This window comes from Marmota flaviventris, chromosome 2 (assembly GCF_047511675.1).
Source record: "Marmota flaviventris isolate mMarFla1 chromosome 2, mMarFla1.hap1, whole genome shotgun sequence".
Classification (NCBI taxonomy): Eukaryota; Metazoa; Chordata; class Mammalia; order Rodentia; family Sciuridae; genus Marmota; species Marmota flaviventris.
Genome location: NC_092499.1, coordinates 185954928 through 185982771, shown reverse-complemented (window position 1 = coordinate 185982771; position 27844 = coordinate 185954928). Strand labels below are relative to the sequence as shown.

At 37.8% G+C, this 27844-nt stretch overlaps 1 protein-coding gene and 1 pseudogene across 9 annotated transcripts in view; one reads left to right on the top strand and one right to left on the bottom strand.

The window, feature by feature from the left end:
* Positions 1 to 27844, top strand: part of Zhx3 (zinc fingers and homeoboxes 3) — a 115247-nt gene that overhangs the window by 43144 nt on the left and 44259 nt on the right. For 2 of the 9 annotated variants that reach the window (XM_071608929.1, XM_071608928.1), the window contains one exon: positions 287 to 394. The exons of the other annotated variants lie outside the window; for them this stretch is intronic. The gene's annotated coding sequence lies outside the window, so the exon portion shown is untranslated. The remainder of the gene's footprint in view (positions 1 to 286; positions 395 to 27844) is intronic. 9 annotated transcript variants of the gene reach the window in all.
* LOC114100615 (U2 spliceosomal RNA) lies at positions 22136 to 22264 on the bottom strand (annotated as a pseudogene).

Here is a 27844-nt window from a genome sequence, read left to right as displayed (position 1 = left end):
TTGTAACCTCTGGAACTTTCTGCTTCATGATGGTGGGGGGGTGGGGTTTTTTCCTTCCCTGTGGTTCAGTAATGGATTATAGCAGGACTATTCTTGGATATATAATATCTTCCAAGCCTGATCATTCTTTAACTCTGAGTTTTAAAGTTGAGTAAAACTATTTAGTGGCATTATACATCAACCCTCTAACAATGGTATAAGACAAGTTTCTTGTACATACGTTTTCTTTTTCTTTTCTTTTTTTTTTTAAAGAGAGAGAGAGAATTTTTTAATATTTATTTTCTAGGTTTCGGCGGACACACAACATCTTTGTTTGTATGTGGTGCTGAGGATCGAACCCGGGCCGCACACATGACAGGCGGGCATGCTACCGCTTGAGCCACATCCCCAGCCCGTACGTGCACTTTTTAATGCGTACCCTTACCCTGACTCTGCTCTTGTTGAACTTCAGTTAGTCTAGAAATGTTCCTGCTTCCAGACCATTGTACTTGTTTTTCTGCCTGGAATCCTCTCCTGCCAGAAATCCACAGGATTCCTGTCATCTCCCTCTAGGTTTCTGTCCCCAAATTACCTTATCAATGATGCCTTCCATGACACCATCAATTGAAATTGACATTATCAAACCCTTGGCATCACTCTATCCTTTTAAATTTTCTCTAGGTCACTTACTAACGTTTGACTGCTATACAAATACTTGTTTATTGGCTGTCTCCCTGCCCTCCCTCCACACCCATACACCTCAACTGCCTGAGCTCCCCAAGGGCAAGAACTTTATCTCCAGGATCTAAAACAGTGCCAGAGAATAGATGCTTAGTAGGTGTTTGTTTAGGGAAAGAATGAAGCATGCTTATTTATGTTAGGAAGATGAAGTAAATTTAGAGATCATGTGATTGGATTGAAAATGATGAACAGAAAAACATCATGGAGGAAGCATCTTAAATTGTATATTAAAAGTCTAATAAAAAAGAGGGCTTAAATGCCATAGTCAAAAATAGCTTTTTAATATGGAAGATAATTTGTATTCTACTTCCAGAATATAAATGGCAGATCAGATATTTATACCAAACACCAGACATGAAATATTACTTAAACAGAAATGTCTAGGAAAGTTTTGGATGGTAAAATATAGGGAGTTAAGCAAAAAGAGAGTTGTTCCAGTGGGAGGGGCCTTGAAAGAATATTGCACTTAGGACAGAGGATATCAGATAGGCCCTAGCAATGCCTGTTGGGTTAGGGGTCTGGTAGGATGGGGACATTGGGTGTGATGACTAGAGTTTGAAGTGGGAGGAGGTAGGTGGCAAGAGTAAAGCCATGTTGGAATTACAGAAATTTTGTTTGAGATCCATCTCTTACCTACTTCCTGGTAACGCTGAGCCATCTTGCCTAACTTCAGCTTACTTGGTCTCTCCCACTCCACTCCTACCTATATGTGATGATATTTTGATATCATGCTTTTTCTTTGTCATATTTAAGATCTTTTTAAAATAAATCTCTCACTTTAAAGATGCATACCATTTGACTCAACAATTGCATTTGTGAGAATTTATCTTGCATGTAGCCTCTACAGGTATGTATGTAATCCTGGACCACCTAAGCCTCTGTCAAATTCTCATTCATGCTTCCCATTTTAACAGCACTTGGGCAGAGACTAATGACCTCTCATTTCCATCAATCTATTGAGGCTGTGGGTCATGTCCCCCTCCATTGACTTGGGTATTGGTTTTTGTATAAACTGCAAACATTAGCATAGGAGCTAACTGTGTCTCCTGTCAAGTTTCCTCTTCTAAATTTCAGCAGTGTTTCTCTTCCCATTTGCAAATTCAAATAGTTACACATTTTGCATTGCATTTTTAAGCTCTTCCAATAATTGAATATACAATTGTAGGCTGCACATTAAGTCACCTGAGAAGCTTTATAAAATATTAATATCTGATCCCTCCCCTAGAGGTTCTGAGGCATTTTGTCTGGGGCAAGTCATAGTATTGACAATTTTTAAAAGCTTCTTCCCTGGTTGATTTTTCACATGTACTCAAGTTTGAAAATCAGTAATATTCATGATTTTTTTCCTTATTGGTGATGGCTCTGATCACTTTAAACTCATCATAACCATTCAAATGATTCATTTAGTTTTTATAGGTATACAGTGGTATTTATTGAATGTAAAAATAGTTTATCTCTGCCTTTATTTGTAGCTCTTATTCATTTTTTTTAATTTTTAAAAATATTTTTTACTTGTTGATGTACCTTTATTCTTTATTTATTTATATGTGGTGCTGAGGATTGAACCCAGTGCCTCACACATGCTAGGCAAGTGCTCTGCCACTGAGCCACAACCCCAGCCCCTCTCATTCATTTTTATGTTGCTTTATATTGTCCTATATATAGTGTCAGAAGTTCCAACTTTATTTATTTTTTTAAGGTCCTGGGGATCAAACCCTGGGCCTTGTGCATGCTAGGCAAGAGCTCTACCCCTGGACTGTTCTTCTAGCCCCTGATACTATATTAATTAACAGTGATATGATAGAAAGCTTCATCATTTTGTACCTATACTTAATGACAGCATATTTTTTTTTTACATTTAGTTTTAAATAGGTACTTCAATCAGGGTAAAAATATATATATTTTTTATTAGTTTTAGAATCCTTACATTAAAAATAGCTGTTGGATTTTTGTTTTTGTTTTGGTACCAGGGATTGAACCCAAGGGTGCTTATCCACTGAGCCACATCCCCAGTCATTTTTATTTTTTATTTTGAGGCAGGGTCTCGCTAAGTTGCTTAAAGCCTTGCTAAATTCCTGAGGCTGGCTTTGAATTTGCAATCTTCATGCCTCAACCTCCCAAGCAGCTGGGATTACAGGCATATACTACCATACTCAGTACAACTGCTCAGTTTTAATGAATATACTTTTAGTGTCTGTTGACACAGTTAAAAAATTTAATCTATTCCTAAATTCTATTTACTATTATTTCTTTTAATGTTTTGAGTGTGAAAATTCTGAGTGAGCTTTGTACATTTTTCTTTTTTCCTTTTTTTTTTTTTGATACTAGGGATTGAACCCAGGAGTGCTTAACCACTGAACCACATCCCCAGTCCTTTTTTGTATTTTATTTAGAGACAGGATCTTGCCAAGTTGCTTAGGGCCTTGCTAAGTTGCTAAGGCTTGCTTTGAGTTCAGAATCCTCCTGCCTCAGCTTCCTGATCTGCTGGAATTATAGGCATATAATTCCCACCATGACACCATGCCCAGCTCTTTTTTCATTTTCTTTAGCCAGTTTTAGGATCAATTTAGAAGACTAAACTAGATAACCTATATTTTGACCTATTTTAGGCATGATTTGTACAATGTGAATTATTTCTGAAGTGTTTGAAAGGATTCACTAATAAGGTATCAGAGTAGCTGCTTTGGGGGAATATACTTATCAGAATTTTTTAAAAAGATGTTGGGTGTTTTATTTTTGTCAGCATTAGAAATGTGTGTGTGTGTGTGTATTTTTTGGTTGTAGATGGACACAATATCTTTATTTATTATTATGTGGTGCTGAGGATCAAACCCAGGGCCTTACACATGCTAGGCGAGCGCTCTACCACTGAGCCACAACCTCAGCCCCTAGAATTATATATTTTTATTAAAAAATCAATCTATTCAGTTTTATCCAAATTTATTAGCACATATATAGTATTACTATTTTATCATTTTGTTGCTTTTTGTGTCCAGTTTTTCTAATTTTATGTGTTCTCTAATTCATTTACTTTTAGAATTTTCACTTTTCACATAGTCACAGGAATTTTTAGTTGAAATATAAAAATTTTAAAAATACAAAAGGATATAGTAAAGAGTCAGTTTTCCATTCATTCCTATCCTTAGGCAAACAATTCCCTCTTAGACAGCAACTCTTGCCAATTTGTTAATGAACCCTTCTAAAGTGTTGTGGTTTTGGCTTCAAAATAACTATTATCTTTCTTTTAGAAAATTGCTCTGGATTCTTTTTTCCTCTCCCCTCAGGATTTTTAGCTGTGTATTTAGTTTTATTCTTGTTTTTGTACAATACTCATTTTAATAATATTTCTTAATTTACATAATTCTTAATTGTGTTTTTGTCATTATGCCTTCTGTTATGGAATATCTTTGCTTCTTTATAGCCTTTAAGCAAATTTTCAAGGTGAACAATCTTTGAATTTCCCTAATGTTAAAAATAACATTTGTTTCTATATTAACTTACTATCATCAAAGCTGAAGCAGGAACTTTCCTTCATATTAGTAAATTCAGTTTCTTCCTTTTTTGGTATTCTCTCTTCCTGTTCCTTATCTGGCCTCCTGCCCACCAGTTATTTTTCCTTTCACATTTTACATTTATTCTGTGAGGTATATTAATTCTTCTGAGTTTCAGCCTAGTATTCATTAGTATTTTGCTCTTTTTGATTCATTGAGTTAGTTATTAACCACTTAGGCCTCAGTTGGAGTTGATAAGCACTGAGCTAGAGGCAGGATATACAAAGATAAGGACAGATCTGTCCCTGCTTTCAAGGTCCCTTTTTTGCTTGAGTAAGTGGCATGTAACAAACAGAGGCAAAAGATGTGATATATCAGGTGTATTGGCGGCACAAAGGAAGGAGGGAGCCACATTTGATGAGTGGGCAAAGGTATTCAGGAGCTGAGCATTATTGCTTGTACCAGCAGGGCTTTGTGAGACAGGATAAAGTGAGAGGGTGGGGCTTAAGAGTCCCCTAGTGCATCAACCCCTTCTTGGGAGAGTGGCTGGAGATGAGACTGGTCAGAGGGATATTGGAGCCAGATAGTGACACACCTTGAATACCTGGCCAACAAATTTCCATTCATAAACTATGGGTTGTAGCACAGAAGTTTTAAAGCAGGGGAGATCATGCTTAAGTTCCTTTTTAGAAAGCTGACTTCAACTGCACTAATGAAGCACAGACTTCAGGGAGGAGAAGCTGTTAAGCAGCTGTGGTGGTCATCCAGGCGAGAGGTGTCTACAGCTTGAAAAAGGAATAGCAGTGAAGATGGAGAAGAGAAGATGAGGTGTTTTGAGGCAGAATCCAAAATGCTGGTGCCTGACATGGTGGGATTGATAATTAGGGGATGCCTCCAAGAGGTTTTTGTTGGTTTTAGGGAAGGTGATGATAGATGATGGAACTATTGACCAGTTTAAGTAGTGAGGTCAAAGTTGTGTATATGGGAATACAGAGACTAATTTGAAAAGAGGCAGAGGAGAGTTTATTTTAGGACTTGTTGAATTTAAGACATCTGAAATTAGGTGTCTAGGAAAATATCTAGGAGCAGATGGAAATATGGGTCAGAAGGAGTTGGAGATAAGGTGTGAAACTCACTTTGATCCTGAGGGGTAATGCTGAAGCCATAAGAATAGATATAAAATCACCCTCAAGAAGAACATGTAGCCATAAAAATGAAAGGTCTTAGAATGGGCTCTTGGCAAAGATTAGTTTCTCTATGCACAAAATCAAAACATATTGAGCACTATAATATGTGTTCGGCACAGTATCTAGATATTTTCAGATGGCTTTTTTTTTTTTTTTAAATGTATGCATGGAAATTATTATTACTCTACTTTGTGGGTCAGGACACTTAAGACTCCAAGGCATTGTTACTAAGCTAAGAAGTGGGGTTGCAAACCAGGCCCCAATGCCAAATCTATGATAGAAGAAGGAGAGGAAACGCAGAAAAGTGATATGGAAGAAATGATTGCCTACAAGAAGCAGCGGTCAGCAGGGGCCATGCGCTCAGAGATCAGTCGGATCAGAAGAAGCTAAGTCCCTGGTTTCTCAGAAAACTAATAGTGATTCCAGAGTCCCCAAGTCAGCTTGTGCTGGAGTCAGGGGGGTGAGGAAATGCAGATGCCCTGAGGAGTGACAGGGCACATGGTTGGAGGTAGCTTCATTTTTGTTTACAGATGGCAACAAGAGATATTCTGATTTGTTTATTTGGTTTTTCTCTCTTTCTTGAGGTTTTCCTCTTAGATTGCCTTGTTTCTAGACTCTTTCTGCTGGAGGAGGGTGGCGGTGGAGGGTGGTGGGGCAGGGGGACTGCTGCATCCCTTTCCTGTAATCTACTGGCTGAACTTGTTTACTGGGAGCTCTTTTTTTCTGTTTTCCTTCTGCACATTGTTTTCAGATGATTTTAGGCTGCAGACACCCTGTTATGCCTCTTTTTGATTGTTAATTATGTTCCTGGGAGCTCCTTCTGGTTTCTTCTCTCAGAACTTTTCATTCTGAAAGTGGTTTTCTTGTCGTTTGAATTTTTTGTTCAAGTCAGCTTCCTCTAGAACTCTAATTCACAGGTTGTGTCTCTTCTCCAGATAACAGTTTGCTCATGCATTCTATGACAACAAGGAGCTCCTGAGTTTGAATTCTGTCTCTGCCTATTACTAGCTGATTGATCTTGGGCAAGTTATTAGCTTGTGTCTCAGTTTCCTCATCTATAAATTGGAAGCATTAGGAGTATCTATCACTAAGGATCATGGTAAGAGAATGAGCATGTGAAGTGTTTAAAATGAATGGTGTCCAATGTGTATCATGTTGTTAGTTGCTTTTGTTGTTGTTATTGTTCTAGGGGAAAACTGTGTGAGAGATGACCTCCTTCTGATTGTCATTTGAACTGTACAAATAAGTGATAAACTTACAAACTATTGAAATTTTATTCAATGTACTACAAGTAGATAAATCCAGGAAGCAAGTCATATGCCTTCAAGTTTTTAAGAAGTGTAGCAAAAATGAATTTTGACCTTAGTCCAGATGTGGCATCTGGAGTTGCAGATGTCCACTGTGTGACCTCACTCTCCCCATAGCAGTGTTCAGTTGATATTACTTAAAAATAAGGCCAGGGGTTGGGGATGTGGCTCAACCAGTAGCGCGCTTGCCTAGCATGCGTGCGGCCCGGGTTCAATCCTCAACACCACATACAAACAAAGATGTTGTGTCCGCCGAAAACTAAAATAAATAAATAAGTATTTAAAAAAAAAAAAAAAAAAAAAGGCCATAAAATTTTAATTTCCACCTTACAGAAGAGTTCTTCCAAAATTTTTTAAATGCTTGCTCTCATAACACTTTTCACTTTTAATGCAATCTTTATGCCCATCTTAGTTCAGCTGTTTTACTCCGTCAGAAGAACTTAAAAAATATTCAAGGTAGTCATGCTAGAGGAGATCCCTTTTTTTCACATTTGGCTTAGAAGAGGTGAAGTATATTGTCTTGTCTTATCTATGTGCTTGTTGTTCTCTTTTGTTACTAGTATTTTTGTAGGAATGAATGTTATTAAATGATTTTCTTATATCCATTGAAAGGCTCTTTAGGTTTTTCTCATTTAACTTTTTGATTTTGTGTCGTATTTATTTTGAACAGTCATTCCATTCTGGGCCAGATCCTTATCCGTTTGGTTCTTCTTAATTCATTTAATTATTTTTCTCGGTTACTAAAAATATTTTAAAAAGTCACTGGCCTTAAAAAAAAAGAGAGAGAGAGAAAAAAACTTGCCAGCACACAAAATTAAGTAAGTTCCTGAAGTCCATGGTGGGATGGGATTTAAGTGCATGGTATCTAGTTCCAGTGATATTAAACAAGGAAAAAAAAGTTCAGATGGAACATATATCAAACTCTCTATAGTGCCAACCTCTGAAGATGGGATTATGAAAGGTCCACAATGATTTTTTTTAACAACAAAGATAGATATTTTTATAAACAAAAAAAGTAAAACTGAACAGATAAAATAAAATAACACAGTGCTTATATTACAGAAATAGTAAGGGGAAATCTTATAAACTATATTACAGAAATAGTAAGGGGAAATCTTATAAACTCCTTAAGGAGAGCAAACAGGTAATTGATAAGAGAGCCAGTAGTTCTTTAAGAAATCTTTGATGGAGCCAGGCACGGTGGCACACACGTGTGATCCCAGCAGCTCATAAGGCTGAGGTGGGAGGATTTTGAGTTCAAAGCCAGCCTCAGCAACTTAGAGAGGCCCTGCCTCTAAATAGAATCTAAAAAAGGGCTGGGATATGGCTCAGTGATTCAGTCCTTGGTACCAAAAAAAGAAGTCTGATGGAGCCGAGCATTGTGATGCACACCTGAGATCCCAGTGGCTTGGGCAGCTGAGGCAGGAGGATCCAAAGTTCAAGGCCAGCCTCAGCAACTTAGTGAGACCCTGTCTCAAAATAAGACAATACAAAGAGTAGGGATGTAGCTCAGAATTTTCATAGTCTCAAATAAATTACTCTTAACATATTTGCTTTACTCTAAAGGAAAATATGGTAACTTTTAGTGGAAAAACCACCTTAATCAAGAGATCAATAGCAATATCACCAGCAAGTAAGACACAGTAACATATTGAACCCCATACTGCTAAGAAGAAAATAACATCATTTCTGTGGTATTTTAGCCCAAAATACATAACCTCAGTGTAATCAGAAGAAAACACCAGGAAACTCCAATCAGGGACAATAAACAAAACACCAATTAATATTCTTTAAAAATGTCAAGGACATGAGTGATAAGGAAATACTGAGGAATTGTCAGACTGCAGGACACTAAGGAGGATGACAACTAAATATACCAAGGATCCTGGATAGGAGTCTGGAACAGAAAAGTGACATTGGTAGAAAACACTGGTATAATTTGAATAAGGTTTTGGTTTAGTTAATAGCATTATATCAATGTTAGTGTCCTGCTTCTGTTAAATATGCTATGGTTATGTAAGATTCTAACATCAGGGGAAGCTGAATCAGGGATATATGGAAATTCTTTGGACTATTTTTGTAACTTTTCCAAAAGTCTAAAATTAGCTTTAAAAAAATCTCAATAAGATTCCTTATAAAATCTGCCTGTTTTCTCTGATTTTTCTTTCAAATAAAAAAAGCCCTCATAGGGTTAGAGAAACTATTTGCTCTTGGTAGAAACTGGCTTACGAATATAAAAGAAAGCTTAGGTAAATTCTAGTGATGACTTTCCACAGAGTTGCCTCTAGGCTCATTTTCTAATATATTTAATTGTCTAGAGCTTTTAAAAACATACACTATTGAAAAGCCATGCTGATGGGAAATTTTCCTAAAATTTTTATGAGGCCAAATGAGTAGAAAATTAGTTAATACAAGCACTTAACAAAAAAATTGTAAATGGGTCTTATATGTGGGTCCCAAGATATCACTTAGTACCATGGAGTTCTCTGAAGATATTGCCTCAGTGTTTGCTGCTGAGGCGAAGTCACCTGAAAATTGGTGCATATCCATGCAGGTGGCCAGACCCAAGCTGTCTCTGGAGGCATGTATAGATGAAGGTCTCTACATTGTCATTTGGGGAATAGCCAAACTAATGCACTGTGGGCAGAAAAATCTTAAAATCTAGGAGTTGCAACATGCTTAGATGAAAAATGGTGCACAGGGATAGAAGACTGGGAGTCTATATTGAGTCTAGGGGATTCAGAGAATGAGGCTCTGTCAGAGAAGATCTTGTGTGCTCTGCAGGAGGGGAGATACCACATTGGCCTGAGGGAGACATTCTGGTTGCTGGGCATGCTAGATATGTGAGTTGAAGACTTCCTAGGGAGCTCTAAATTTGTTCCTCAGGCATCAGTCAGATTAGGATTCTGTTTCCTAGATGCTCTGATATTAGGAAGACAGCTCTGGATGAATGACAAGAACAACAAGGCTCCTGGAAAGTTATACCCCTTCTACAAATGAGAGGGAAACCTATTTTGGCTTCATTGAGTTTGGTTGGTGTCAAGTCATTTCTACCTCCACTCAATTAAGGATTGAATGACCTTTTGGTGAACTATAAAGATGAGATTTCTGAATTTACAAAGCTAGGGACTAGACTTATTCCATCAACAAGTATTTTGTGAGAAAGCATTACATGCTAGACACTGGATTAGGCCCTGAGAATACCACAGTGAGCAACATAGTCATGGTGCTTGCCCTCATGAAGCTCATAGACCAGGAGTTGTTACTCTTAGCCTGAATTAACCAGCTCACCTACTTCACTCAAAGGTGCCTCCACCAAAAAGCCTTAGTTTATATTAAAAAATAGTGCCTTTAATTTGTTATTAAATTTTAATTTATTTTTAATTGGTACATTGCAATTACACATAATAGTGGGATTCATTATTATTCATTTGTACATGCACATAACATAATTTGATCAACATCATTCCCTAGCATTTTTTCTTTCTCTCCCCTATCTACTTGCTCACCTCTACTGATCTCCTTTCTATTGTTTTTATTATTTCAATTAGCACATAACACACACACACACACACACAGGAGATTCATTTTGGCATATTCATATACGGACATAGCATAATTTGATAGATTGTATTCCCTAGTACTTCCCCATTCCCTCTTTTCCCTCCCTGTCAGTCCTCTTCCTCTATTCTATCAGTGTTCCTTCTTAAAATAAAGTTTTAAAATAAATTATTATTATTACTTAATTTCTCTCCAATTGTGTTGAAAAGATGTTTTCAAGTGTACTTAATATGTTTAATTTATATAATTTTGAAGCAGCACTTGGTTCCTGTAGCTGTAAAACCTGCCCTTGGCCTGATTGCTCACCTCAGGCTGCGATGTTGGAGACACTTTGGTAAGGCTTAGTGGGTTTGCTCAGTGCAATGGCAATCAGAAATGTGTTTACCAAGGCAGTGTGGCCAGCTGGCAGCATCCAGAGGGAACCAATTCTTCTTTGCTGCTGCACGGACATTTCTCCCTTTCTGAATTTAATCTCTTGGGTCAGATTCCAAGTTGTAACCTCAAAGTAGTGAACCAACTAAAGCAGTGTTAACTAACCCAGTTTCACAACACTGTTAGTAATCTCTTTCCTGGCCCTTCTTCCAGAAGCTCTGTGCCTTTTTATTAGTAGAGATACATCCTCATGCTGTAAGTTGGTAAAAATTACTATGAATTTCTAGGGTTCTATATAAAGAGTACAATAGGTAACGAACAATTTTATTAGAAAAACCAAGGATAAGTTATTAGTTGACATAATTAATTTATAAGACTCGGCTCTGCACATCCAGTGGAATATATGAATAGAGGATCATTTTTTCCAAGTTCTTCTGCAGAATCAAAGTCTTTATTAATCAGCATAGCTTTCCACCATCTGATCCTGATCCTGCTGATTCAGAAATTCAGACATGAATTTCCCAACTGACCTGAGCTGCCTTTTCTTAAATTCTAATAGGCTATACTATGTCCTTTCACATTTCTGAGGTTGTTTCCCCTTCTCTGCTCCAAATTCCAGTTCGTCAAATGCCACCCTTCCCTTGAAGCCTTCTTTGGCCTTCCTCAGTCTCTGCCTCAAGTATTCCAAGTCCATTGTCCCCACTTATCTTTTAGCATATATCCCAGTTTGCCTTGTAATGACTGCCTTCCCACTCCTGAATTATCAACTCCTTGAGGGGGCAAGGACTTCCACATCTATCTCTATGTCCTTTGAGTACCTAGCATAGTGAGTTTGTTAACCTTGAATGTTTACACTGTTCTATTTATTCTCTAAGCGCGCTCTCTCTCTCATTCATATATCATAACCCCATAAAAGTGATACTTACCCCTGCTTTACAGATGAGAACATTGAACCACAGAAAGTTTAAAGATTTTGCCCACTGCTACACTGGTGATAACTGGTGGAGCTGGAGTTTGAAGCCAGGCAGTCAGGAGTCAGGGCTTCCAACCACTTCTGATTCTGGAATCATATACTATAATACTGTACTGACACATCAACATCTAGCTTTTATTGAATACCAGTTATGTGGCAGGTACTAAGCTAGGTCTTATGTATTATCTCAGTTCTCACAAAAATCTCAAGGTGCATGCAGTTGGTATTCCACAGAGGAAGAAACCAAAGTATAGAGGGGTTATAGTATAAGTTAAGCAACTAATACTAGGCAATACTATAATGTGGGTCTAGTAAGTATTTATAGGTGATTGAGGAAATGGATTAGTTATCTATAGGAGAGGGTTCAAGAAGAGAAGTAATGTATATTGAGTGCCTTCCACTTTTTTCCAGTGGTCATTTTTTTTCCAACATTTTATTATGAAGAATTTCAGACACACTGCAAAGTTGAAAGAATATTATAGCAAGCAACCATACACCCACTACCTGGTTTCAATCATTAATATTTTAGTGTATGTACATCTCATCCCTCTATCCAACCATCTACCCATTGTGTTTTTGAGGAGTTGTCTCCTCTGTATTTCAGCATGCATATCATTAAGTAGAGGTTGTTATTTGTTTAAAGGTTTATTTTTTTGAGGTAATATTTGTGTGTTTTGTTTCTAAATTTTAACTGTATATTTGCCTGATTTTGACAAATGCATACACATGTGTAACCCAAATTCTTACTAAAATATTATCATTACCCAGAAAGGTGCCTCCCTGATCAGTGCCCACCCCTACTTCCAGAGGAGTATCTTGTATTTTTATAATAAATATAGTTAAATTCTGTCATGTTCTAAAAGAATTTAAGGTGACTCACTGAAGTCTCAAAAATAAAGCAAGAAAACAAATGAGAAGGAGGTGGAAAAAATGAAACTAAGAGGGAATACTAAATTGTATCAGAAGAGTCAAGAATTTTGCAAATAATATGTTACTCATCCTCACAAGAGGTATACACAATTATTTCTATTTTATAGGTGGAAAAGCTATAAAGTTGTGTAGCTAATAGGTAATAAGGACATTTTGACTCCAGAATCTATACTTTTCCCACCTTAGCCTCCAAAAAGCAAGACAACAGGTAAAACAAAAATTTATTTTATTTTATTTTTTGGTACTGGGAATTGAATCCAAGGGCACTCAACCACTGAACCACATCCCCAGCCCTTTTAAATTTTAAATTTTAATTTTTTTTTTTTAATTTGAAGACAGGCTCTCATTAAGTTGCCTAGGGCCTTGCTAATTTGCTGAGGCTGGTTCTGAATTTGTAATCCTCCTGCCTCAGCCTCCTGAATCACTGGGATTATGTGTGTGCCACTGTGCCTGGCTGCTAAAATCTTATTTTAAATGTTAACATGGTTTCAAATAATAGGTATTTGTAAAATTGTGTTACTTCATTTTGTTGGACATTTAGCCATGGGAAATGGCTAGAGTAGTGGCACTAAGATAGTCTTGTAGTCCTTGCAGAGTACTTCAAAGTTAAGGTTGATTTTGAGTTATCCTGTGCAATCCTACAGATGGGATTCCATGTTCTCAACTAGAGAAAAAGGCAAGTTTTCTATGACTGGTGATTAAGAGAGGTCTAGATGTTGTCCTAGGGACTGCTAATAGGGCCCTAATAATATCAAAAAGGAAACATACATGAAAGACTCTTGGTTAATACTTTCACTTTTGACTTTAATATTCATTTTCAATTGTATTAAGAAAGAGTGAAAGAATTATAAATCTCTGATGGGAGAACTCAGAAATCATCTACCTTCTGCATTTAGTGTTGTGTCTCTTTTATAATCATAGATTGGATATAAAGAGAATGCTAAAGAATTGAGGATTACTTTATGGTTTCTTAGGTTTCTCACTTGAAGTGCCAGAAAAAGGCTTGAACCTATTATAAATAGGAAGGTAGTCACAGGGCCCCTGGATAAAGTTAAGGAGAAACTGAAAAAGAAAGGAAGATGAATATTATTAATTTGATAATTATGCAGCAATATAAAACTGAAGAATTTCTTCTGATGAGGCTCCCAGTGTGGTAGGATGATATCTGTTTTTACTCTGTTAGGCTGGGGGGCACCAAGACATACTCATGTGGTCTTGGATAATGGAGTAAGGAAACACAAGAACTAACTCAGTGACCAGACCTGTGGAGACCTGGAGCAGTGACTCTAGAAATCACTAGAAGTGAGGCAGGTGTCCATCGGACTGGCTCCCTTGCCTGTACTCTCTCCTCACTGCCATCTCTGTGCTTCTCCATTCCACTTGCACTCCCCCCACCCCCACACTCCTGTATCTCATACTAAAGCTTGAAAGAAGGATATTTCTCTTCTGCCTGTGTCTCTAGTCCTCTACAGGAATGGGTGGACAGCCAACTCACCAGTAGAAAGATCCATATCAGTGTGATGCTACCAGTGATAAAGATTAGTTTTTCCCCATAGGCAGCAGCACAGTTGTCTTTAATAGACTGTTTTAATTAAAGAAAAAACTTTATAATAACATTATTTTCTGACAATAAAAGCATTATTTTTTGTGGTAGATAATCTGAAAAGCATACTCCGTTACTAATAACTTGAATAGTATTCCTTTCAGCCATTTATTTAGAATTGCTTATATAAAGTATGAAATCATGCTCTATACATTTCATATATTGCCTTTAGAATATTTGTTTACTGATTTATCATGTCTTATTAAATAAGACATTAAATACATTTCCTGTATCATTAAAAATATTCATAAGCATCATTTAAAATATGCATTGATAATCTGTTGTATGGACTATATTTAGCTTACCTATTTTGTCGAATTTGAAGAGAGTTTCTTGTGAACAGCATGTATAATTGGGTTGTATTTTTGTCCACTTTGCCAATCTCTGCCTTTTAATTGGCATATTTAAACCATTTACATTTAAGGTGATTATTCTTGTATTAGAGCTTTAATTTTTAATTTTATAATTTGTTTCCTGTTTTCCATTCTTCTGTTTCTCTTTTATTGCCTTTCTCTGGGTTATTTGAACATTTTTTTTTTAGGATTTTATTTTGACTTTTCACAGTGTTTCTTAGTATCTCTTTGTATTATTTTCTTAGTGATTGTTTTAGGTATTGTTATGACTTATATGTGTGACTTATTACAGTCCACTGCTATCAACATTTTACCACTTTGAGTAAAACATGGAAACTTCACTTTCATCTAGGTTCCTTTACCTTTCCCCTTTTAAATATAATTGTATTGGTCATCTGATTATGTTATGATTTGGGCTTTAGTCAACAAATTTGATTTATAAAACTCACTGTTGTCTGTACCCATAGTTTTGCTTTTTCTTTAGTTCTTTATTCCTTCCTGATGCTCCAGGATTTCTTCCTTTATTATTTGTTTTGTTTGAACAATTTCCTTCAACCATTCTTTTAAGGATAGGTTTTTTTTTTTTTAATGACATAGTGTTTTTAGTGTTTTTTTTTCTTTTTCTTTTAATTCTCATCTGAGACTGTCTTTTCCCTCCAATATTGAAGTATAGTTCCATTGGATTTGGAATTCATGGCTCGTAATTTTTCAGCACTTCCTTTTGGCCTCCATGATTTCAGATAGGAAAATCTGTTGTCATTTTGAATTGATAGTCCCTTACAAGTATCATTGTATTTATTTGCTTTCAAAAATTTTTGTCTCGGGGCTGGGGATGGGGCTCAAGTGGTAGCATGCCCGCCTAGCATGCGTGAGGCACTGGGTTTGATTCTCAGCACCACATAAAAATAAAATAAAGGTATCGTGTCCATCTAAAACTAAAAAATAAATATAAAAACAAAAAAATTTTTGTCTCTTATTTTCAGAAATTCTATTATGATGTGTCCCTGTGTAAGTTTCTTTGACTTTATCCTATTTGAGGTTTGTTCACCTTCTTGAATTAGTAGGTTTATGTCTTTCACCAAATCTGGGGAAATTTTAGTCATTTATATTTTTGAATACTCTTCTCACCCTCTCTTTTTCTCCCTTGGGAATCAGATGATATGAATATTGGATCTTTTGTATACCCTCACAAAGCTACGTTCATTTGCTTTTGGCCCATTTTTCTCTTATGTTTGGATTGGGTAAATTCTATTAATCCATCCTCATGTTCACTGATTCTGTTCTTTCCATCCTATTATTGAGCCTGTCTAGTAGGTTTTGTTTACATTTATGTTATTTTATCTTTCTGTTCTATAAATTACATTTGGTTATTTTTTAAACTTCTATTTCTTTGATGAAATTAAATTTTTTTTCCCACTTATTTCAAGAGAACTTTTAATTGCTTTTTGAAGCATTTAAAAATCCTTGGAAGTTGATTTCAACATCAGATTCATCTCAGTGTTGGCGTCAGTTGTCTTTTCTCATTCAAGTGTTGATTTTCCTGATTCTTGGTATGACCGATGATTTTCAATTCTATTTTAGATAATTTGTCTGTTAGGAGATTCCAGGTACTATTTAAATTTCTATTTTATCAGGCACTTACTCTGCTTTGGTTTAATCCATGGGTTGGTGTCTACTTTTGTGGTTCTAATGCCAATGTACTTTTCAGAGCTTTTGTAATACTCTTTTGGTCCACTTGGTTATCTGGTGCTGCTGATACACTCACTGGTCTCTTGGTGCTGTCTGAGGCGAGTAAAGTTTTCCCAGGCCATGCTGCCTGGTTCCTCTAGGTGTGGGAGAGACTCATCTTGCTGGGAAAAAAAATATTTCCTGGAGGCCTTGTAGGGAGGGGAGAGAATTCCCCAGACTACTCTGTTATTGTCAGTGGGGTCCTGAGGTTTATCCTGTTGGTGCTGGCAACTGGCCTGTCTTATCAGTGGAGCTTCCATTCAGTCCAAGGCGTTGTTAAGTTGGGGGGTTGGTAAGTATTGAGCCTGCACCTTTGGTTGAGTAGGGGAAGGGAGTCACAAGATATCTTGCTATTGTTTTATTCTTCCAGTCCTGGGGTCCCTAACTAGTTCACCTTCTTTTTAGCATTTTTCAGACTTCTTTTTCTGTTGCATCTTGTGTTTTTCCAGGGTTTATAATTGTACTTACAGGGAGGTCAGGGGAGAAATGAGCTTATATCATCTTGTCTGGACCCTGACAATGTCTATTTATTTCATCTTTTAGATAATAAGATTGTTTTGAATGGTGAATACTTTAAACTTCATGAAGTGAAATGGAAAGAGGTTGGAGGAGGAGGCCTTCCAGCAACATTGAAATCTGAAAGGCCCACTCACTGCACAGACCCATGGGCCTCGGCCTGGTTAGCCATCCAGTACACACTATTACTCATCTGTCTTCTACTTGCTTGGCTGGTGATGTCACATCTTCATGTTTGCTTTAAAGGCAGGCTTTTCTTGTTGTTCTTATGTTTGTTGAATAATGCAATAGTTTGTCATACTTCTAGAACTATTAAAACATACTTGTCACTTTTGTAAGGCCTTTTCCTCGCTTGTCTTTTTGGTCATTATTGTCTCCCTTTTGGTAAAGATTTCATCTTCAATTCATCTCCACAAGCTGTATTTGTGACTTAACTGTAAGGTATTTAATTTAAAAAATTTTTTTTATTGGTGCATTATACATAATAGCAGATTTGTTGTTACATATTTGTATATTAACTCAACATAATTTGGAAGATATTTGTTTTTTGTGAATTTTTATTTCAGGACTATGAAGCAATGACCAATTTTTTTTTCTATAAATTAATGTGAAAAAAGTTTTGTTTTACTTGTGAGTGAGGATTTGAGATCATCTCAGTTCTTCCACAGTAAATGTCCTTTAAAAAAAAAAGTGAGAAATTCTTTATGTTGAAAGGCATGGATCATTTTGTATCGTTTACAATAGTAGTTTTGTACAAATAATTTCAGGTTAAAATTGCATACAATTTATTCCCACCCATTTCCTTTATTGGCTGTGACACACAGGAATTACGCCCATTGCTTGACTAACCTTTTTGACCTTTTGTTACTTGGCTATAAATTGACTTGGGTCTTTTGCAAAAACACTGTTGGGGGGGGGGTGCTTTTTGTTAGAACCCAGCCAATTCCTACTTCGGCACAGAACAGTTTGTTCTCCTGAAGAAATGAGCCAATTCAGTGAACAGAAAAACATAGCCATAAACTGGCATCGCCAAAAACTGCAGAAACGATTGCCCACATTTATTCCACAGAGTAGGGAACTTAAAAAAGAATGAGACTCTGCAGAGAGAGAAATAGTTTTGAGCTCCACCAGATTTTAGGTAAATATAATCAACTCTTTAGAGTGAGTTGGAACCACATAAAAGGGGTTTCTTTTCCTGAGCTTTGGCAGTCACAAACATTTTTAACATTCTAAATGGGAACAAGGTAGAATTCTCCCTCTGCCTGCTTCCTCTCAGGCCATATTGAAGTTCATATGCCCTGAATTTTATCTTATCTACCCACCAGGCTGGAAGCAGCTTCTGTTCAACAATACAAACACTTCCCAAGTGGCTGCTCTGTGGAAAGCTGAGTGTTGGTCCATCCTCCAAAGAAGATATTTATAGTGGTCAATGAATTATAAGAAAACATGAAAAATCATTTTATGGTAGTGGGGCAAGTGCATAATAAAAAAAGTACAAGACATAGTACAAGACAGACTAGATCATAGAGTGGAGCATTTGAGTGAGGTTTGGAGACTGTCTAGGAGTTTGCCAAATAAATGAGAAAAGAATATTCTGGGAAAAGAGAAGCAAATAATGGGGGAGTGGTGATGTAGCAGGGGTTTAAGGTACTATAAGTAGAATTATACCTGGTTATAATGTAAGAGGAGGGAAGAGAATGAAACTGGAGGGGACGGGGCTAGATACCATGCTGCTCAGATGTTAGGTGAAATAGCTTGGAATTTCTCCTGTAGACCATATGAGGTATAGAAATGCTTGAGGCAGGAGAATGAATAACCCTGAAAGGGTCAAGGTGGGAAGGAGTTTGCAAAGAGCCGTGAGCTCAGAAAGGGCCGGTGGCACCAGACTAAAAAAGGACTAATTTGTGGTGCTGGTGTTGTGGCTCAGTGTTAGAGTGCTTGCCTAGCACCGATAAGGCATTGAGTTTTGTTTTATTTATTTATTTTAAATAAATAAAACAAAGGTACTGTATCCATCTACAACTTAAAAAAAAAAAAAAGAAAGAAAGAGAAAAAAGACTATGACACCATCCTGAAATGGGTTCTTGCAGTAAGTCACTGAAGACAGTGATATGTGTTCTGGCAAATACGGTTGTGATTTATAGGACTCCATGGGGATGACAGGGTGCAGGCAAGGTAGGTAATGAAGTTACTGCAGTAGTCCAACAGCAAGAGGAGAAGTGCTCAGGGTCACCTCTGTGATTGGGTACAGGACGAAAGGAGGGAGGCAAGAAGCTCAAGACCTCTAATGAACTCTCAAAGGCACTTTCACATATACTGTCTTATTTAATTTTCATAGTGAACCCAGTGCTGTTTGCACTCAAATGGTTCCCATCTGGGGTTTGGGAGGTTCAATACTTCACCCAAGACCCAACTGACTGCACTAGGAAGTAGCCAAGTCAGGGATGGAACTCCAAACTCAGTGACGTGCCACCCTTGAATAGTACTTGCTATAACTGAGTCACGGTGCTTAGCAAGCCTCAAAATGTATACTCTTTATTAGAGCTCACAAATAAAAATAGTTGCACCACTAATACATAGATATTAGTGTCAATGCTAATATAATAAATATTTCAAAAGCCTATTTATCTTCTTAACCAGTTATCCTCTAAAAACCTCAGATACATGATTTCATTTCTTAAAATCTCACCATTGTGGAATAATTGGTTTGGAGGAAGACCCAACCAAATTAGCCCAAAGTGTAAATGAATACATATACTTAAATTTTCAAGGGTGTATGTGTAACAATTTATGTTAGAAACAAACTATAGCTTTTAGAAACTAAAGAACCTTTTAGAACTAACATGAATTGATGTAAATTTTAGTCAATGTGTGCTTTAAAAGGTCTCAGAAAACATTTTTCAAGTAACTGTATCTAAAGAAGGGGTTTACTCAGCAAAAATCACCATTAGTCAAGCCCCAGGACAAATGAATGGTTGTCTCTATGCAACATTAATTCTTCAGTAATGAGGTCATGGATTCCAGGGGCAGGTCCCAGGAGGTAGATGGGAAAGGCCCAAAACAAGCCTAGCCTACTCTGTGCTGGCCAATAGATCACCCTCTCTTGAGTTACCAAAGCACTGAGGGCTGGGGTAATGGAATGTTGTAAGCTGTCTCTTCAGCAGCTTATTTTCACTCTTCATTTGTTTTTCAAAGTATAACCAGAAATAATAATGAATGTTTTTGAGAGAGAAAAAAATGTAGAAATGTGGGGAAAGTATCTAAATCTTAAATATCTTAATCTTGAATCTATATTATTTTACTGCATCACTGGTAAAAGAAAAAAATGCTAGGTTTTTAGGAAAAAATCAATATCTGATGTGACAGAGCTGTGAAGCTGTAGCATGTTCCCCTGCCCAAACATAGTCACTATTATATAAAGCTCAGGAATAGAAAGATAGCTGTGCTCTCCTCTAGTGGCTGCCGAGCCGAGTGGGAGAAGTGGTTATGTAACTGGATGTGCTCATTAGTTCTGCTGTGAATTCACACAGCTGGGCCTCCTTGGTCCTTTGTTCACCTCAGTGTTAACTCTTGCTTCCTTAGTATCTTTAGGGCCTGTGCCTGGCACATAAGGGAATGCCAGAGACAGGGAACTCAAAACACAGAGCCTGACAGTCCACTGGAGCAAATAGACCAGAGGGAAAGTGGTAACATCTCCCATAGCAGCAAGAGGCTGTGGGTTGTGGGAGCTCCGAGGAGACACAGCACAGAGGAATCCACAAACTAAACCTGGGGCTCTGATCATACTGGGAGGCCCTTTAGTCCGTGAATTTGCCTCCTTTTACCTCACTTTTCTCCTCTATAAAAATGATTGTAATGTCCACTCCATGCCCAGGTGTTACATGATGTTGTGAACATGAACGTGGTAACTCATGCAGTGTACCATGCCCAGGATTGGCACTCAGTTAACATTTTGGAAAATATTTATTTCTCTGCTGCTTTCCTTTCTGTAACTCCCCTGCCCTAGCTCTACCATGTTTTCTTTTTTACTGAGAAATATGGTCCTATTTATGAACTCTTTCAGTAGCTCTCTTGAACCTCAAAATTCTCTCATCTTCACTTTCCCCTTCTCTCCTTTCTTCCTGCCTCTCAGGAATACACAGCTCAAGGTAGAGAGGTGAGGGGGATGGGAGATAACCTGAGAAGATAAGGATGGCATTGTTGTCAGAGACATATCACAGATCAGAATTTCTCCTAATCCACATCCCCTCAAGTCTCCCAGATAGGTTTTAATATTCCAGGCAATTGACTACCCTGCATCTTCCTCCCTTGCATCAACTTACCAAAAGGAAAAGAGAGTAAGGATTTGGCCTTTCCAAGTTGCCTAGGTGTAGAATTTGTTCTCTCCTCCTATAGACATTCTACAGCTGGGAATTCTTCAGAGAACCCCCATCATGTGTTCTCTTTGGGCTCCATCTGTCTTGCTTAATGTAGTCAGAGTTCACACCTGAGGAAGTTGATAAGCAGGTCTCTCAGAGCCTGCTCCTCCTCTTCTTCCTTTTTTCATGGTCTCCACTTCTTACTTTGCTCCTCCCCCAGTCAGTCATCCCTGTTTCTGACACATCTTTATCTAATGTGGTGGTTCTCAACCAGGGATAGGTATGCCCCCCCAGCAGATGTTTGGCAAAGTCTCAAAACTTTTCTGGTTTGTCACAACCTGTGGGCAGTGGTGGTGGGTGTATGCTACTGATGTCTAGTGGGTAAAGGTCAGGGATATTGCTAAATATCCTACAATGCACTGGACAGCACCCAGAACATAGAGCTCTCTGTTAACAAGGCGGAGAAGATCTATCTAAGGGTTTCTTATGTAAGCACTCTTCTGTGTGTGCCTGCCTCTGTGTCTGTGCTGTGGAACTTTTGCTGAACTCAGAAGCTCTTCCCTCTGTGACTTCCCCTTAAGTCTTCCTCCATCCCTCACTCCAGTCAGAGCTGATCCTCTCCCTAGCATTCTCAACCTGCCATGATGGTTCATTGTAGTTCTTGCCATCCTTTGCCCTCTGATAGCCCCCTTTAAAGTAACTTGTTTTTTCTCCTAAGAGAGCAGAGTACAAGTTTAATTGTAATGAAGATGACCATCAAAATCCCATATATTATTATCATCTATGAATATTCCATAAGCCAAACCTTGGCTCTAGAAGAGTCAGAAGCACATAGTGGAGTAAGCAAAGGACTTGGTGTCAGGATATTCAATCTGGTGCCCAATTATAATTTTCTAGCTCTATGGCAATAGGTTTGAATATTTCAGGCAATTGACTACCCTGCATCTTCCTCCCAATAGACAACTTTCTTGAGCTTCAGGTACTATATAGATAAGAGAGGGATAATGTTCATTTGCTGAGATTGTTTGAGTCTATGAAGAGATGTTAGCATGGAACCTGGTACATGAAGCTGGAAAATGAAGCCAGGGTTCAAGATGTGACCCTGATATTAAACTGAAAAGAACAGATACTATACTTGATCTTAGCCAAAGGACTGAGAAGCAATTTGCAACCCTGATAATAGGAAGTTAGCTCTTGGAGAAAATAGAATTGTTTTCCATTTCCTGGATGGTGGCATTCTTAATTTCAGGTGCCCCACCTCATCAGTAAACCTCATGAAAACAACTAGAAGCCCCACTGGAGCAGGACCTATAGCACATCCTATTCACTAGAGAAGTTCTAGAAAATGTTGATGCTTTTCCCTAACCCCATGGAAACAGAAGGAAATCCCATATGCTTACGACTCCTGGCTGTTTTGTAGAGGAGGTATTTCTCCCTTTCCTGAATACTGGGACCCTAGACACATATACTGAAAGTTGGGAGGTCTACTCTGACCAGCTACTTTGTAAAGAAACTGCTGAGGCATGAGAGGGACACTATATTTATTCACTCCCACAGATTTCTGGTACATGGAGACCAGCACAGAGGAAGTGGCATTACATTATGTTCAGACATTTATAATATATTTACTGTTTCCCACAGCGCAAGGAGGCTAGTTACAATTGATCCCCATGACCATTTTCACATATGCTTAGGGTAAGAGTTAAAACAATCATATAAATCTTCAAATATCATCTATTATTTGTTCAGAGAATTTCACACTCCCTTCAGGCCTGGCCTGTCTCTAAAACAGAGAAGTCTGTGCACATCAGAGAAAGAAGCTGATTCTATCCATAAAGAGATCTTGGAAAGGCCATAAAGCATACAGAAATGTATTTCTGTCAGATGCTAAAGAATGAAGACATAATACATAAATAATACATAAGACCCATGATTAGGTCATGGGTCAGAGGCCAGAGACAGTTTGTGTGTCAGCGTTGACTGGGTTCACGTAGCTAAAAGCAGCATGTGTGGCACCTCTTAACACTGGGTGCTGCCCTTGACTTCGCCTCAGAATCCCTAAGGTACTTTGTTCTGCATCTCAAAACTTAGCTCTTCACTCAGATATACTCTCTTGTGCTGTTCACTCTTATGGGTTGTGTCTGTTTTCTTGTCAGCCAGAAGTGCTGTGGGTTAAGAATCAGGACTACCTACCTGGTTTTGAGTCTGAGCTAGACTCCAATCGACAAGCCTATAGCTTGTGGTCCTGAGTCTAGCTACTGAGATATTTAAGTCTTGGTTTCTCAATGCAGAAAATCAAGTTGGTACTTAGCTCATGGTGTTCTGACGATCAAATTAAATGAGAAAATACATGTAAAGTAATTGCAGAGCTGAGATTGTGGCTCAGTGGTAGAGTGCTTGCCTAGCATGCATGAGGCACTGGGTTTGTTCCCCAGCACCACATAAAAAATAAATAAACAAAAGTAAATAAACTAAATAAACAAAAGTATTGTGTCCATGTATAACTAAAAATATTTACAAAAAATAAAAATAAAGTAATTGCAGTGTCTTACATATGGTCATTTTATTCAGTTATTGATGATGGTTGTACTGCTTGAGAACAGATAACTATACCTTTAAATTCTTTTCTATTTCTATGATATTTCTTAGCACAAAGCTCAGTATATAGTAGTACCCATTTTTTTTTAAATTTAAAGTGACAGATACACATATGCACACACACATACACACTCAAAGGATAGTCTGAAAATTTGAAACATTCCAGGGATCAAAGGTTTTTAAAGTGATTGAGCCCATTTTCAGAAATTTGAACAAAAGCTACTTCAGTTTCTACTCTTTGCAGTAAGTTGGATCATTTGAAGGGAAGACTTCTGGACCATACCATCTTAGTCCTGTGCCAAATAAACTCTCATGACTTTCTGTCAGATCCTCTGCCTTCCAAGGGGGGTCCACATAAGAATGGCTGACAGATGTGTTTCATTGTACCTTTCCAAACTAAGCCTGTAGGCCTCACTTTTCCTTTTCCCCTCACAGTTCCAAGAAATGTTTCCCTGTGAATTTCCCTCCATAATTTGCCTCTTTCTAAGCATACATGTTCTTTTTCATTAATTATAAAAATAGTATCACTCAAAATATATTTTTCCCTTGATACTGGAACTCAGGGTCAATTTCAGTGCCAGGAGAGGATGAAGGACATTCTAATTATCTCCCGACTCCCTATCTACCACCTCCCCAATCCCTTCCATAGCAAATAGACAATGTTTATTTTTGTTTTCTGATAGGGATGTGATTGGTCCTACCCCAACTTCACAGGTGGGTCTTGATTATTTAATCAGGAAGCCCCATATGTGTTGCCACATTGATGAATTTTGGTGGTCAGTGCCAAGGGAGTTAGTTCAGGGGTAGGTATGTGACACACTTCAGACCATCAAAATGTTTGCTGAGGACTTTGGGAAAAAGGCTCCCCTATCTTCTGACAGGCCTCCCCAAAGCTAGCCCTATTTCTGTTCTAGATGTTGTAGGGACATGAAGCCTGGGAATGCTATGACTAGGGAAACTACCCTGGATGTGGCTAAAATAGTACAAAGAAAACAGACACTTGTTTTTGTCATAGATTCCCTGAATTAAACTGAAGCCACTTAACATCTGAACTTTCCTTTTTGCATGTGCCAGTGAACTCTATTACCCAAGCCATTTTGAATTGGATTTCTTACTTGTGTCTTAGAATACAAATGGCACTTGGTATGTATATTTCTAATTTTTGTATATTAGTGCTTCTAGACAGTAGGCCCAAGACCCTACTGTGAAGAAAGGGGGACTGGGTATTGGAGGGACTTTGTTTTCATAAGGCATTATTTGTATATGTGAACATACTTCTGCAAATTAATGTCTTACCTATATATGCAGTAATTTTTTTTTCCAAATTTATCTTGCTGTTTTGACTAATGAAATACAGAATTTAGATCAACACTGAAGTTATAGGTTTTGTCATCTAAAGGACAAAGATGTAAAAGCGTCATGTAAATTTCTACCAGAAGTTGTTCATTCTGAAACATATGTGACAAAAACCCTACAAGTTCAATAGTTTTACCTAAGTTTGTACTTATTAAATCTTTTTGGTAGAAATTTTTGACACAAGAAGCCATTGTTTAGATAGAAGTTTCCTCCTTCTTCCCTTTCTCTGAATCCTTTATCATTCTGATTCCTTCTGTTTAGTCTTATATGAGTTACTCAGACTCTATTAGAAATAGTTGAGATATAAATTCTAATTAATTTTATTTAGATGGCTACGTTAAGATTCAACTGGATTTTTCAGGCCCTATATCTGAGTTCTACATATATGCAAACTGTATTGAAATACTTTAGTATCAAGGGACCTAAACTGAAGTTCGGTCCCTGTACCACAAATTGGGTGTTTATGGGAATGCCTGTAATTATTGACCCCCATTTTTGCTGGTAAGCAAGAAACTCTAGGTGAACTCCTGTAGTTGATATATTTAATGTGTATCCACTGTGTGTACTTCGCCATTGGTGTATCTGAGTGGTCTGGTCTTGAGCCCTTACCTTGGAGGTCTTAGTTTATTTCAGAGAAGTTGTAAGTCAGGGCTGTTTTGTAGGGAAACACATCAGTATATCATTCTGGAACTTCTTTCTTAGAATTACTCTGCCAGAAGAAAACACTGATATTTTATGCATGATAAATGTTGATCACTGCTGTTATGAAGTAGACTTGTTTGTTAATAAAATATAATACACTCAAATGCCTTTCTTTTTACCTATATTATTCTACCACTACTCACAATCGGCAATTCTCAGTCATTTACTTTTTTATTTTTTATTTTTTTAGCAATACACAGCAGGTTTTGGCCACAGATCCTAAATTTTTATAGCCTCAACTGGGTATGCCTGTGCCTATACGTACACTTATACACACACGTTACATTTGCTGCAAGTAGACCATTATAGTAATTCAAAATTGTAACTTTCTCATGGAACAGAGGCTGCCTGCTGGGTCTGCATGGGCGTAAATGAGCTAGTTAAACTCTATTCTCTTTTCTCCTACTCAATAAACTATAGCTGAATGCAAGTGAGAGAGACTTATAGGACAGCCTTGAACTGTCTCCCAGTTTGTTCAAAACAAAACAGAAAACCTGGTATTTCACATCAGAGGTGACAGAGCCTCACTGAACTCCTCAGTAGTGTGCTGCTTCTAGAATGCCAGCTGGAAGGCCAGGCCAAGGCAGCCAGCTGGCCATGAAGCCCTTATTCTAAGATTGTGCTGCCACTTTCTTGTGACACTGGCGTCAGAAGCAGAAGGGGCTTGCTGCCCAAAAGGCTGTATTCAAGCAGTGACCTATTTTTACACTGTAATCAGATTGGATTTCTCTTTTTCCCCCTTGAGGCAGTAATCTCACATTCTTTTCAGTGCTTGAGAAGCCAGTTCCCTGTTACCGCTTAGGCTTGGTGGTTTTTCAGTTTCATAGGTCACTTTTCTTTTTTTAAAATTTTTGTTCTTTTGGGGTATCGGGGATTGAACTCAGGGGCACTTGACCACTGAGCCACATCCCTAACCCTATTTTGTATTTTATTAGAGACAGTGTCTTACTGAGTTGCTTAGCGCCTTGCTAAATTGCTGAGGCTGGCTTTGAACTCCCTATCTTCCTGCCTCCACCTCCTGAGCAGCTCGGATTAAGGGTGTGCGTCACCGCGCCTAGCCATGACATAGGTCACTCTTAACTGAGGACAGTAATATTTGTTCCTTTTCTTCACTTGGAGTGTAGGGGTTGATTTATATTTGTCCATTTTTACCACTTGAAGATTGGGAATTGAGTATAAAATAGAGCTAAAAGAAAGCATGGACCAAATGAGGTTAGAGGATTTCTAAGGAAGAGCAAAACCATGTAAATGGATAGAGGGAAGGCATTTGGGATTGTAAGTCCAGGGTTCTGCTTTTTCAAATCCTAATCATGCACATCAGCTAATGACTTACTTTAGTCATCAAATTTTGCTTGAGACACAATATGTGCTAGGTGATAGAAGTATAATAAAAAGGTATAGCTCTTCTCATTTCACCATCTTTCCTACCCCTTCCCCCCCCTCCTCCCCCTCCCCTTTGCCCCATTCAAAGTTCCTTTACTCACACCTTCCCCCATTATGGATTAGCATCCACTTATCAGAGAAAAACATTTGGCTCCTGTTTTTTTTCTTTTCTGCCAGGGGTGGGGGGGATTGGTTTATTTTGCTTGATATTCTCCAACTCCATCCATTTACCTGCACAATTTTATTCTCTTTTAATGCTGAGTAATATATCATTGTGTATATGTACCACAGTTTCTTTATCCATTCACCTATTAAGGACATCTAGGATGCTTCCTCAGTTTGGCAATTGTGAATTGTGCTGCTATGAACATTGAAATGGCTTGTGTCACTGTAATATGTTGTTTTTAAGTCTTTTGGATATATAGAGAGAAGTAAAAAGTTCTACTCCACTGTGTATAATGAATCAAAGATCTTTCTACTGTCATGTATAGCTGATTAGAATTAATAAATAAAAATAAATAAAAAAAATACATATCTGCATAAGGGGAAAAAAAAAGATATAGCTCTTACAGCATCAGCAGTGTGACAAAGGAAATGGGCCTGAAGCCACTGCTGGGGAAGGAGGCACTGAGAAGAGTATCAGGAGTTCCTGCTAATCTCCCCAGCCAGCTCCTTGCTGCCCATTGCTTCCCCACTTCTGTCTATG